Source organism: Cibotium barometz, chromosome 1 (genome assembly GCF_041138505.1).
Source record: "Cibotium barometz isolate CiBa-2024 chromosome 1, ASM4113850v1, whole genome shotgun sequence".
Lineage (NCBI taxonomy): Eukaryota > Viridiplantae > Streptophyta > Polypodiopsida > Cyatheales > Cibotiaceae > Cibotium > Cibotium barometz.
The window spans coordinates 41,246,085-41,260,129 of record NC_141046.1 but is presented as its reverse complement, the minus strand read 5'-3'; the positions used below and the strand labels follow the sequence as shown (position 1 = coordinate 41,260,129).

The window sequence follows — 14,045 nt, the reverse complement described above, 5'->3', positions numbered from 1 at the left end:
CCCACGGAATATGCGATCCATCATTCTATTGAATGTAGCCGGGGCATTTATAAGACCAAAAGGCATAACAAGATACTCATAAAGCCCAAATGCTGTCCTGAAAGCAGTTTTGTGTACATCCTGAGGCACTACACGCACTTGATGATATCCACCCTTGAGATCAATTCGGCTAAAGCATGCCGATCCATCCAACTTGTCAAGGATGTCGTCTATGCGTGGAATCGGAAACCGATTCTTGATGGTAAGCTTATTCAAAGCTCTATAATCCACACACATACGAAAGGATCCATCCTTCTTTTGAACCAAGAGGACGGGTGAACAATATGGAGAAGAGCTTGGCTGAACCAAACCCTTCTCAAGAAGCTCATTCACTTGCTTCATGATCTCCTCTTTTTGGGATGCACTTACACGATAGGCTGGCCTATTAGGTGGTGAGCTACCCGGCACAAGATCAATGCGATGATCTTCCGGTCGTACAGGTGGTAACTCATTTGGTAACTCATCAGCAAAACAATCATTGTGCTCTTGCAAAAATTTCAGCCTATCATTACTAAGAGTGTTTACATGTACATTATTTTTCTCAACATGATCTCGTACAAAAATCAAGTACGCAAAAACACTCTTTTTCATTACTTTCTTAATTTGTACATGAGATACAAGGGGAATGGTATCACCCTCTTCACCAGCATCAATTACACGTTCTCGGCCTTTATGCATGAAGGTGATCCTGTTAGTCTTGTAAGCCTTGCACGGATCAATACGTGTATGCCAAGGCTTTCCAAGCAATACATCACAGCCATTCAAAGGCGCCACAAGAAAATCCTCATGATCCACATAGCCTTGAATGTGTATGCGCAACTTGCCAAAAATAGGCATGACCTGCACTTCTCTACCAACAAAGGCAGCCCCTGCTTCAATTTGAGGACCCATGTCCTCCACTTCAATACCCAAAGCAGCTGCCATCTGAGTGGATATGAAATTCTCCGATGCACAATCATCAAACATGAACAAAGCGGGTTGATCTTTGAGCTGTCCCCAAGCTTTACATACAACCCTATCTTTGCTATCATGTGAAGTGTTGCCCTGCACATCCGGAACCATATGCACATTAGGCTTCGGTACATTAGCATTTTCAGCTTTGTTCTTCTTATTTGGGCATGCTCTTGCCATGTGCTCAGTGCTGCCACAAGTAAAGCATTTGCCTTCACGCATATATTGCTCCTTCTTCTCAGCACTAAGACCAAAGTTTGCCGGCTTATAAGGGCGCTTGTTAGCAAACTTATTTTCAGCTTTTGGACCTGATTTGGCTTGGTTTTGATCCCTTTTAGGTGGCTGTCCATCATTTTGCAGGTTTTGGACAGCCCTCTCTTTGCCTTGAAATGAGAGTTTAGCCTTATTGGATCGACTCAATTTGAGTTCCAATTGCTCGGTGGCGGTGGCGGTTGCGATTAATTGGTGTAAGGTATGACCAGGATACATTTGTAATCCCGCTTTGTACACGGGTTGCAATCCCGATTGAAACCTTCTCTTCCTTTCCGCCTCGGTGACATGCATAAATGGAGACACCTCCAAAAGCACTTTCCAAAACTTTTGTACATATGCATTTACCGATTCCCCCTCATTTTGCTTTACCCAATCCCACTTCATTGTTATCTCATTCAATGCATTGGGAGGCAAGAATTGAGCATAGAACCTCTCCTTGAACTCTTTCCATGATCTAACAGGATTCGGTGAGAGCTTCTCCGTGAGCCACCAATGGACAGCAGTGCCTTTCATGAACATGCTTACATGCCGGATCATGGATTTCTGAGTGAAATCCTCATCACTGAAAGTAATATCAAACTGGGCAATAAAAGCAAGTGCCTTTGATGCATCATATTCTCCATGATATGTGTCAAACTTCACACATTTGTCTCCGGCTTTGAAGTCACGAGACTTTGATGCATGTGTGTGCATCTCAACATGTTTTCCCCCATGTTTGTCCATTGGGACAGTCCCTGTAATTGGCATCATTTTTGGACCAAAAGGTGATGCATAAGGCATAGATACATGTGCCCTGTAAGCATGAGGCATGGCTGGCCCCTCAACATGCATTGATACATTTTCAGCCATAGCTTCTCCCTCACGAGCACACTCGAAGGCATGAGTGGCATGAGAGATACGCGGAATACCTGCACCAACAGAAAATTGCAGCCCATGTTGCATGTGTTGTGCATGTACATTTTCAGCCGGCAATGGCATTTGACATACATTTTGACCACTGCCATAAACATTGTATCCTTCACGGGCTACATGAGATATTCCTGCATGGCGTGAAGTCACTGATTGTTCCTCTCCCATAGCATGGAGATTCATCCTCTTAGACATAACTTCTTGTTCGGACACTTGTGGGGATTCCAAGACATGTGGGATGGTTGCCTTTTCTGCATAGGCATCCTCGGTACGAGCCAAGTATGCACGTGCTGCATCCCTCGGTTGCATGTGCAACTCTTGAGCAATCATTGCCATTGCATGATCCATATAAGATTCAGCTTTCTTGGCCTTCAAACGATCATGTACCAATGGATCCTTGTGGCGATAGAGATTCAATTCTTCTTGTTGTGCATGGAGAAGAGCCTGCATACGAGTAAGTTCAGCTCTCAAGACTATGGACTCTTCTTCTTGCATCTTCTCTTTGCCACGAGACGGCTGTCCCACATATTCATGTTCCCTATTGTGCACCACATGAGTTTGCTCATCCTGTAAAGCATTGGAGGCATGCATTTCATTGTCCCTGCCACTTGTATTAGCATCTCCAACATTCATTGTATGGCTGTCCATAATGTTCTAAGTGTAGAGATAGTTAGTGTTCACGGTGATCGTCTCTTACGATAGAAGTGAAAGAGAACCGTATGCTCTGATACCAATGTAACTTGGTTGAACACAATGCTAATCAATACACTTAAATACACTAAGATTTGAAGGACACTTGCTCAAATACAAGAAGTAAATTGCTGAATTGACAAGAGGCACACAATGAGCCGGAACGGCCGACCCCTCCCTTGAGTAAATTGTATTACTATTGGAGAAATTCAATACATAGCTTCACGGGCATCCATTGCCAAATCCTCCATGCCAATGCATATGAAATTCAGCATTTAGAAAACAATGGTATGTCGATGTAGATCACAAAGGAGCTGCCTTGATGCCCGGCCCGACTTCAGTGCCCATATTCTCTACCATTGGCTCTATGTTCTACCAAGCAAGGTAGCAACATCTTCAAGAGCACATAGGACAAGAGAAATACTACACAGGGCAGCTAAACAAGGAGTCCTGCCCTTCTACTGAGTAAGTAATGACAACACATTGTCCAATTAGCTTACCAGTCTTCATAGAAGTTGTTGCAAGCGGAAGCCTTCGCGTTGGAAGCTTTAGAAGTGTTGATATCTTCGTTTTGCCGCAATCCTTCACGACAAAAGTCTTCAAGAGGATGAAGGGAACCTTGGGAAAGCTTCCCCTATGGTTCAACTTGAGAAAGGAAGGCTGAAATTAGGGTTTTCAGCAAAAAGACCAGAAATTACAGCAAAAATGAGAGCTGTTTTGCTGAATTTCAGTCATTGGGAGTGAGTAGGAGAGTGATTAGCACTTGGAAACGCTCTTGGAAGCTTGGAAAACACCCTAGCAAGTTGGGTATGGCTATGGAGAGCTTGGAAATGGAGAGAAATGGTGGAAAAACAGAGTTTTCAGCCTCCAAAAATCCTCATGAAGAGAAAACACGAATTTCTCTTAATAAGTAAGTGAATTGGGGTCCAATCAGGTGAAGGGACATGGGGAGATGCCCATTTATGAGTAAAAAGGGAGGATCAGGTCCTGGACATTGAGTCTTGTCCACCTCGGGACTTCAGTGAGTGTGAACTTGGAAGCGGTCATAATTTATAAGTGACTTTTGGGCGCCCAAACTTTAATGAAGTGGGAACGCACTCACTTATAAATATTGGCTAAGTCCTAAGGGCTATTTGAGCGCAGCAGCGCTGGGGCGTGCAGAACAGCCAGGCGGGGGAGGGGGGGCAAACGCGAGGGCAGGCGGGGGGGGGGGGAGCAGATGCGAAGGCGGGAAAAGGGGGGAGGGCGTGCAGTCAGCGCGAGCAAGGGGGGGGGGGGGGGGAGTGAGAGCGCTATCCTCCATCGTATGTTGCAGGTGCATTTGTCAAACCAAAGGGCATAACCAAAACTCATACAACCCAAACATGGTTCGAAATGCTGTCTTATGCACATCCTCGGGTCTAATACGTATCTGATGATACCCGCTTTTCAAGTCAATGCGACTAAAAACGGTGGAGCCCTGTAAGCAGTCCAAAATGTCATCGATCCTCGGTATGGGGAATCGATTCTTGATGGTATTCTTGTTCAGCGCCCTGTAATCAATACACATGCGCCAAGAACCATCCTTCTTTTGCACTAAGAGTACGGGTGAGCAAAAGGGTGATGAGCGAGGCTGTATCAACCCTTTATTCAAAAGCTCCTGTACCTGACTCATAATTTCTTCTTGTTGGGCTGCACTAACACGGTACGACGGTCTATTTGGTGGAGTACTACCAGGAATTAGATCAATGACATGATCTTCTGGCCTCTCCGGAGGAAGTTCCCCTGGCAATGACTCAGAAAAACAATCTTGGAACCCACATAAGAAATCAGTCTTGTCCTTATCTAACATAGATAAATTAGACTTAGACTCATCATCTTTTGCATCCTTTACATAAATCAAGTACGCGGAAAGATGCTTTTTCATTACTGATGAAATTGCCGAAGCTGATACAATAGGAACAGATTCCCCTTTAAGTTTTACATCCAAAACATGTTCTTTCCCTCTATGAGTCAGAGTGATCTTCCTATTGTATGTATCCACCACCGCATGTACTTTGTGGCACCATGGCACTCCCAACAAAACATCACATCCATCAAGTGGCATGATGAAAAACTCTTCGCTGTCCACATAACCCTGCAAATGAAGCCTAAGCTTCCCAATAATAGGAGTGACGGGTTCTGCATACCCTGGACAAGCCATGTTAGCCTCATATAACGGCCCCATCTCCTCTACACGAATCCCCAATCAGCCAGCCAAATCCGGTGAAATAAAGTTGGCTCTAGCACCTGTGTCAAAGAATATCAAGGCATTCTGATCTCTCACTTTGCCCCTTGCCCTGCACAACTCTGTCTCTTCACCACCTGGCTGTTCCCCAATAAGATCAGGAACTAACCCTGCAGAAGGTTTTGGTTTCTTTGACTTGGGCTCTCCTTTATTGTCAGAGTCCTTTTGGGACAATTAAATGACATATGTCCCTCTTCTGTACAGTAAAAACATTTCCGAGCATCTCTCAAAGCCTGTCTTTCCTCAGAAGTTCTCTTGGGCATTGGCAACTTCTTATACCGCGTCTCTGAAGACCCTTTAGCATCACGTGAAGCATGCCCAGATTTTTCAGCTTTTTTGCTCGAGTTCTTACTGCCTTTAAATCCAGATGAACCTCCAGTGAGTAACACATTAGCTGTCATAGCATTCTCTATCATCTGTGACATGTTCGTTACTCGAGTCTTGATACAATAGTCACGCACCTCCTTGGGCAAGCCCACAACAATACTTCTCTACCTGCTCAGACAAAGGCACTGCACGATAAGAAGTAACTGGGAGTAAAGCTTCCCAAAACTTCTTGTTATAATCTTCAAGATTATCACACTTTGATGCATCCAACTTGTGCCATGCAGTCATAACATCCAAATGTAGATGTGAGCCATACGGAAGAGAACACCTGTTTAAATTGCACCCAAGTAGTTGGTGCTATGCCTTGCAGAAGAAGAGTAGACCACCACTGCAATGCATTGCCTTTGAGAAAAGTCGCAGCTTTTCTCACCTTTGAGGATTCCGTGTAATTACCACCAGAAAAAGCAGCATCAAACCGCTGTAAAAAGGTAAGTGCTTTTAATTTATCTTTGGCTCCACTGAATGTATCAAATTTCACAGCAGCTCCCCCTTCCTTATAATCTTCGCCTTTCCCATAGGCGTTAGATTATCGTATGGAAGTGGCTTCGCAAGATTGCTGCCCCCAACATTCATGCCCATCATAGGGTCAACATTACCCATTCCCACACTTGGCATGCTATACATTCCAGCCATGTTTCCAAACATACCAGGCTGCATACCGGACTGCATGCCACCATACATATTTGCTTGCATTCCAGGTTGCATGCTCCCAAACATATTTCCTTGCATTCCGGACTGCATACCACCATACATATTCCCCTGCATTCCAGGCTGAAAATTAGCTCCAAAAGTCCTTGGCATACCCATGCCTCCCTGAGGATAACCCCCAGTCATAGATTGGAACACCGAGCCACCACCAAAATAACCTGGATGCATAGTCTGCTGAGGAATAGATGGCTGTCCAAAGAAGGAACTCTGAGAGTTAGCACCATAAGCATGCTGCATGTTCGGAAACTGTCCAAAAGATGGATCCTGTGGGAAGGCACCACTATGACCCTGAGGAAGGGTGAGCTGCATAAACACATCCATAACACCAGCCAAACGATTTTTAAACTGAGCATCATCATTCCTCTTTACCAAGCACATCTTCTGGCTGTGTTACATCCTCATAATGCTCATCATCTGCAACCTGTTCTCCTGCAAGAATATCCTCAGATTCATTTCTTTCAGGAGAGGTCTCTTGCTCTTCCTCTTCATGATAAAAATATTCGTCTTCTGTATCAGACATGTTGCTGAATTTTTTAGCGATGACTTTCCTCGAGTCAACCACGAGCTCACCCCCTTAAGAAAGTTGATGATGGTCCCGGAGACGGAACCTTGAAACCGGCCTCTAGTAGAAACCAAAGTGCGGTAGACTAGCAGTCACCCTTCCACTTGTAGTCTAGATATAAAAACAAATTTGATTGGAGCTAGAGTGCCCCAAATCTGAAATGAAAACGACACCTGTTGGCCCCAAAGCTTGGCGCCCCTTGCGGTATTTCTTTATTCAATTTCAAAAAGATGTAAAGCTGAGTACAACAAAACCAGTCAGGAGAATACACCTGTATGTCCAATCTGGCAGCCCACAATACCTCTTAGCACAGAGGATTCACACACAGATCTGTGTCCCACAAAAGCAACACTCTGTGCTTCCCTCTGATCAGCCAAGACCATTCAGCAGGACAGCCTTGAGCATACATCTGGCATATCTCATGTACATGATTCCACAACTCAGCACAAACATACATTCACTGTCCAATCTCTGTGTCTCACAAGGGGCCAGATAGCACAACTCTGCAGCAGACATAAGCCAATGGAAAGAAAGATAGATGGACAAGTTCAGAGCTTACCAAATCAGCTCGTGGCTCTGCACTCGTGAAGCAATTCGTACCAGTCTGTACTTGACAACGACTGTCTGTACTCTTCCCCCCTGCAACCACCTGACTGTTTGCACCAACCAAGCTCTGGAAAAGCTCTGCCTGCAACTGGAGATGCTGTACCTGTCCGTACAGGTCAGTAATGCTGAGATAACTGTTGTTTAAAAGCAACAGCCTATGTTTCTAAAGAATAGAAACATCCTGTGGCATATCAAAATAAAGGTCTAACCATAAAGGAGAATGATCAGAGAGTAACATGGAGCGATCAATCCATAGCTTGCAAACAAAATCATCGTATTGGTCTGCATGTAACAAGTACCAGCAATCCAGACGTGTCCAGATATGTGGAAAAGCATTGTGATTAAAGGTAAACCCTTGCAGACGAGGGAATACATGCTGCCATAGATCCAAAATATTGCAGGAAGAGAGCAAATCATTCCATGTTCTGCGTTCAGCTCCAAGCATATGAGTTCTTCCAGTGGAATTAAATTCAGGAGATGGAGCATTATTAAAATCTCCACAAAGGAATGCATTATGGAGCCAGGGATAAGCCAACATTTGCGACCATATATTTGCCCTGTCAGCTGAGCTTTGTGGCGCATAAACTGCTGCAAATTCATAAATTTGTCCATACAATGAACATTGAATGACCATCCATCTGCCAGCAGAATCATTGTAGGCCAACATTGGTTGCAGATCATGCTTAACGAGCATAAAAACTCCCGAGTAATGCTGAGTGTCCGCATAAAATATATCATAACCAGCAAAGTGACTTGATTGACCCACTAAGGTATGCTGATTGTGTTCTTGCACACACACCAGATGAGGTTGCATTTTATGTACATAGTGCCAAAACAGCCTAAATTTACCAGGATCACAAAGTCCTCTAATATTGTACGAAAGACATTTTACTGGAGCATCAAACATCAAATCTGTACAAAGGTATATGCAGTGAACAGCCAGCAAAAATCAATGCTGCATAACAACAACTGAATCAGGGAGAGAGCCCTCGCCCTGAATCAAGAGAGACTCATGCATATTCGTATCAACACACATATCCAAAGCATTTACATCAGCATCCATACTCGAGGAAGCACCTCGAACTACATCCGACCATATTCTAGAAAGCATAGTCGAAGAAGTAGAAGACTGTTTAATAGTGGCAGATGCAGTCCAATTACGTGAAGGAATAGGAGCACGACGAACCATAGTAGCTTTTTTCGGAGTTTTCCATTCAGCCGAAGATATTTTGTCTTTTCCTTTATCCTTGGATTGATTAGGCACGGCCAAAGAAGAAACAACTTGTGGAATAACTTTAGCTTTTCCTTTCTCTTTCTCCTTTTGAGTATTTCGAGTGGCTTGATTTGTTGGTATCTCCTTAACTTGAGTAGGCTGCACATTCGCTGAAATGGGAGGTACAGCAGATAATGGCGGAGGATGCAGTAGAGAAGGACATTCAGAAGCCATATGCCCAAACTTATGACAAGTGAAACAAGCACCTGCAAAGACTTCCCAATTTAATTTGAAATAACGTGCACCCATGCCACGCACATTTTCTACTTCAACAGCAATTGCAGGTGGTTGCTCATGGTCCGTATCCCACAAGATGCAAAATCTGTTTTTGTTTCCTGTAGGACGAGGTGCACAAACCACTTTGCCCAGAGTGGCTGCTATACCTGGCAAATGTTCCCTCAAATATTCCGGAAAATCCACGACCTCGACCCAAACAGGACAACGATGCCTAATCAAGGACTGATAGTCCTTGGTCGGGGACCAAGGTGACACATGTACCAACTGTATACCAAACATAAGGGGAGAAGTTTCAAGCATCTGCTGCTTATATTGACCATCAGACAGTAAAACATCATAAAAACCCCTTGCTGCAAAGTGAACTCCATCTACAAAGGGTCCACCTAGAATGGACTGAATCCATTGAGCTACTTCTTGCGCAGAAGGCATTTTGCCCGGAAAGAAGAGGATAATCCCTTTCTCTGAGTATCTACGCAGAGGAGACACAATCGTCGGCAATTTAATCTTATAACTGAAAGGAGGAGGCGGGTCCTTCCATTTGACACGACTGTCTACAAAGTCCTCACATAAAGCCTCATATACAAACTGTGCATCCGACGAATCTTGCTTAATCATGGTGACAGATTCAATTGCAGTATGTTGCCTCTTGTTACTGTCTGCAGCATTATCCCGGCGAGCATAGGTCACAACAGTCTCAGACATAATTGCAAGAGTAAAGTCTGTACAACACTGCCAAACAACTTTATTTTTATTTTTTTTTATGAAAGCTGTATGCTGTATACAGTAGCCTAAAAAATTTCTGCTGATGCGAATCAAAAAGAAGCTCTATTTGCTGGAATGCTGAAACTGACTTCTGCTGATGGGAATCAAAAAAAGGTTTGTACACTGGAATTCTGAAACTGATTTCAAACTGTAGAAAATCTGCAGATGCGAACTGAACCTGAAAAGGAAGGCGAAGCTGCACGGGGAGAGAGGATGGCGTGCGAAGAACTGACAAGAAGAAGCGCATAAACACACACTACACACACACACAGCCGCACACACACACACTCGTACAGGCGCACACAGGACGCGGAAGAGAGGAAAAGGGGCTGATAGACGATAAGGGATGGAGGGGCGACACAATCCAGGAAGCAGGCCCGATAAAGTTCAGGAACCACGTGCCTCACCACACTAGCACACACAGAAGGGGGCGAGTAGGTCGAGGGAGCAGGCGAGCAGGCGAGCCGGGCGGGCAGGTCGAGCAGGCGCCGCTGAGAGCTTCTTCGCACCTCCGACACACGCACACACACACACAAGCAGCACCACTTCTCCCTCACACACACTCTCTCAAGCTTCACACACACACACACACACACACACACACACACACACCCACCCACCCTCACACTCAAGTTCTTCCTCAACTTTCAAGCCTCAAGCCTCACTCACTCTCTCTCTCTCTCAAGCTATCAAGTGACAAGGAGGCATCCATCATCCATGGCATCCTCCTCGTGGCAGTGGCTCTTCAAGTTCCAACTTTCCGTAGAAGGACGATGGGATGGACATGGTGGGATGAGGTCAATCACACCCCATACCCTCATGGAGGTGGTGCACAGCCATGGACATGCAAGCTTTGCCTGTATGGGCGAGTGGGTGGTACTGACAAAGTAATTTTTAAGTGCCGTTCCTACCCTTGTCCCTGTTCCCTACATATGGCCGTCCCCCGTCCCGTTCCCGTCCCCGTCCCCCGTTATTGTCCCCTGTCCCTTGTGACTATGGGTAGGGGGGGGAGAGAGAGAACTTGAGAGAGCTTGAGCCTTGAAAGTTGAGACTCGAGAGAGAGAGAGCGAGCTTGGGGCTTAAGCCTTGAGAGAGTGAGAGAGAGAGAGAGCTTGAGAGAGACTCAAGAGCATGAGAGAGAGAGAGAGAGAGAGAGAGAGAGAGAGGGGGGGGGGAGAGAGAGAGAGAGAGAGAGAGCTTATATAAGAGAGCCTAAGGCCCAGCCGCCCACGCCCCAAACGGCTACAAAAAACAACAAAAAAAAACAGTTGAAAAAAACTAACAAAAAAACGGTCGGAAACGGGCATTTTTCTTTTCTCACATCTGGTACGGTGCGTTCATGAAACGGTACGGTATGTACCGTTTTGTACGGCTGCAACGAAACGTGACTGGGAAAAAAAAACGTCCCGCAATTGTTTTTTACCTTCCCATTTTTTACATGCCGTTGGTGCGGTATGCATCCCGCAGACAACTATGGGGTTAGCATTAGATAGTAACAGGTTCGGGATCTGATATAGGGCTACAAGGGATTAGGGGTTGTGGGCTGCCGCTTGGATGCGAATGAGCCAGCGCCGGGGGAGGCAAGGGAGAAGGGAGGAGTGGGGGTGCTGATCACGAATGGGAGCTCCAGCTCTCCCGCTGATCATGAACAGGAGCTCCATCTCCAAAATAGGGCCCGTTGCTGATTCATTTGCACAACTGAATACAAGATTCCGTTCAGTGTGTCTTTGCTCAAGGGAGGGTAAAGCCGGGTTAAATCGTTCCCATTGTGCCTCCTTGAGAACTACTCGTAGGTTGTGCAAAAGTGGGTCTAGCACTAGTATCCACATGCTTTTGAGCCATCTGTTGTTCGTGCACATTGTCCTCCATGAAAGCTAGCCTGTAAGAAGCACCTTAAAAGCTTGCACACAAGAAAGCCCACTTTGTTTTCCCTTAAAGTGTTTATGCACAAGCGAGTAAGAGACGAGACTTGCTTCAATGTGTTGTGAGAAGAAGTGAGTGGAGATTTCTTATCAATGGGATGAGTGAAAAGCACAGTAACGAAAGCCCAGCTTTAAAGCTTGCTTTCATCCCCACAAATGAATGAGAGAGAGAGAGAGAGAGAGAGAGAGAGAGAGGTGTTGGTTAAGATTCCTTAGAATTTTTTAAGGCACTCCTTTGGATTTTCTTTTCATTTGGTTGTTTGAACAGGGGGATCACTGGAGTTCGGTTCCTACATTGTTTATGACTGGCTTATGAGAACCTCCATACGTTTATTTGCGGTGTAACAAATAAAGTTCTCTTGGAAACTATCCAATCATCTTTAGGGATTCTAAATACAGTGCCGCTCGGTCTCCATGAAAAAAATCAGTTACATGTATGTAAGCGAAGAAAATGGAAAGTCTTTTTATTTTTTTGGTAGCTCAAGTTGTAACTCAATACTATAGGAGCGATGCACTGTGAAGCCTGTCTAGAACTGCTGATCCAAAAAATTGATGAAGATGAGGGGTTAACGTCCTTCCCAAGCCTTGTTGAGAAAGTGGTCGCAAAATACGAGGCCTTTAAGGTTACCAACCGAGGCCTCGCGTGCAAAGCTCTTACATATTTTGTCTTCAAAGAGCTGACAGAATTGTGTGTTGTACACTAAAAGATGAACAGGTTGCATGCAAAGAAAGTCCAAATAGGTACTCTGCTATGCCTGTGTGAAGAACAGAATCCGAATCTAGAAAGAGTTGGAAGGCAAGAGAGAGCTGCATTTCTTCGCAGCATGCCTTGTGAGGCTTATTGAACAGTGCTTATTTTGAAGCCCAATGAGCATGTTTTTAAATTTGGAATGGATAATGAGGGATTGTGTGATGTAACTACACCTTGTAATTGTGGTATAGTGTGGGTTGCATTTCCACAGTCGTCATTTGTATAGATATTTACATTTTCATACCATTTTCTGTTTACTCCAAGTGTATGTGCCAAATTAAGAGTCTGCTCATATCAAACCATTGCTTTGACCTGACTTGAGCGTTTAGATACTGAGCCTCCTAATCAAAGACCACATCACCACCACATGGTTCTTGACAGGGCTGCATGAGGTTGCATGAAGGTAATGGTGATTGTAGGGGTCACTGATTCTTTGAACAGGAAAGTTTGTTGCAACCTCAGCATCTAGCTTAATTTACTCGTAATGATGATTCTGTGGTGAAAATTACCCTTGTGAGCTGTAGGTTAACTTTTTCTTAAGAAGGTACTTGCCCAAGAGCAGAGGCTAGTCAAGTATGCTTGGGTATAGCTGTTCTTCCAACAAACGGGGCTGACCAAAAGGCCATAGTGTGTGGGAGGAGGAGGGTTAGGTCATGTGGGAGACATACACAGAGAAGCACAAGGGAGAGAGAGAGAGAGAGAGTTGTGGGGATAAGTCAACTCATGAGGCATGAGTGTGTGACTCCCCTATCACACATGTATATTGCACTAGTACACATAGTGCACTTAGTACATTAATAGTACTAAGTGTACTATGTACTATAACTTATGGGCTTGTACACACTATAAGGGTGGGCATTATGCCTTTACCCCAACAACCTCCCACTTAAAGGCAAAGTGCCGTTAAGTAAAGGAAAAGAAAAATCAGCATGTACATGATAATATACAAGGCCATATCAAGGCTGAAACTGGCCTCATCCACCAATGCCCATCAAGTGTCTGCAATGAGCAAACAGCTCCGGAGGCAAACTCTTTGTCAACAGATCAACCGGATTGTCATCCGTATGAATCTTAACAAGCTGAATTTGCTTGTTCTCTATCACCTCTCTGATGAAGTGATACTTCACATCCACATGCTTCGTCTTTGCATGAAAAACAGGGTTCTTTGCCAACTGAATGGCACTCTGACTGTCACAATGCAACAATGGAATATCCCCTGTATAACGCAAATCAACCACTAACCGAGATAGCCATAATGCCTCCTTGCAAGCCTCTGTGGCTGCAATATACTCGGCCTCTGTAGTAGATAAGGTAGTGCACTTCTGCATCCTGGATATCCATGACACAGCACCTCCTGTGAATGTAAATACATAACCGGTAGTAGACTTCCGGTTATCTGGATGACCGGCATAATCCGAATCCGTGTAACCATGCACTAATGCATCCTGTTTGCCAAAGCAAATGCTCATATCCTGTGTGCCCTTCAGGTATCTCATGACACCTTTCACTGCTTCCCAATGCTTCTTGCCAGGGTTGGCCATGTATCTAGAAACCACTCCCACTGCAAATGCAATGTCCGGCCTAGTAGCAACCATGGCATACATGAGACTGCCACAAGCTGAAGCATACGGAATCTTGGCCATATCAGCCCTGTCTCTATCCGACTGTGGGCTGTCCATAGCACAATGTATTCCTTCTGAGACAAATAC

General features: G+C 44.9%; 1 protein-coding gene across 1 annotated transcript in view; it reads left to right on the top strand.

The window, feature by feature from the left end:
• Window positions 1-12,599, top strand: part of LOC147642011 (protein transport protein SEC16B homolog) — a 76,145-nt gene extending 63,546 nt beyond the window's left edge. The window contains exon 14 of the mRNA XM_086802140.1: window positions 11,854-12,599. The gene's annotated coding sequence lies outside the window, so the exon portion shown is untranslated. The remainder of the gene's footprint in view (window positions 1-11,853) is intronic.
• Window positions 12,600-14,045: the final 1,446 nt, after the last annotated feature.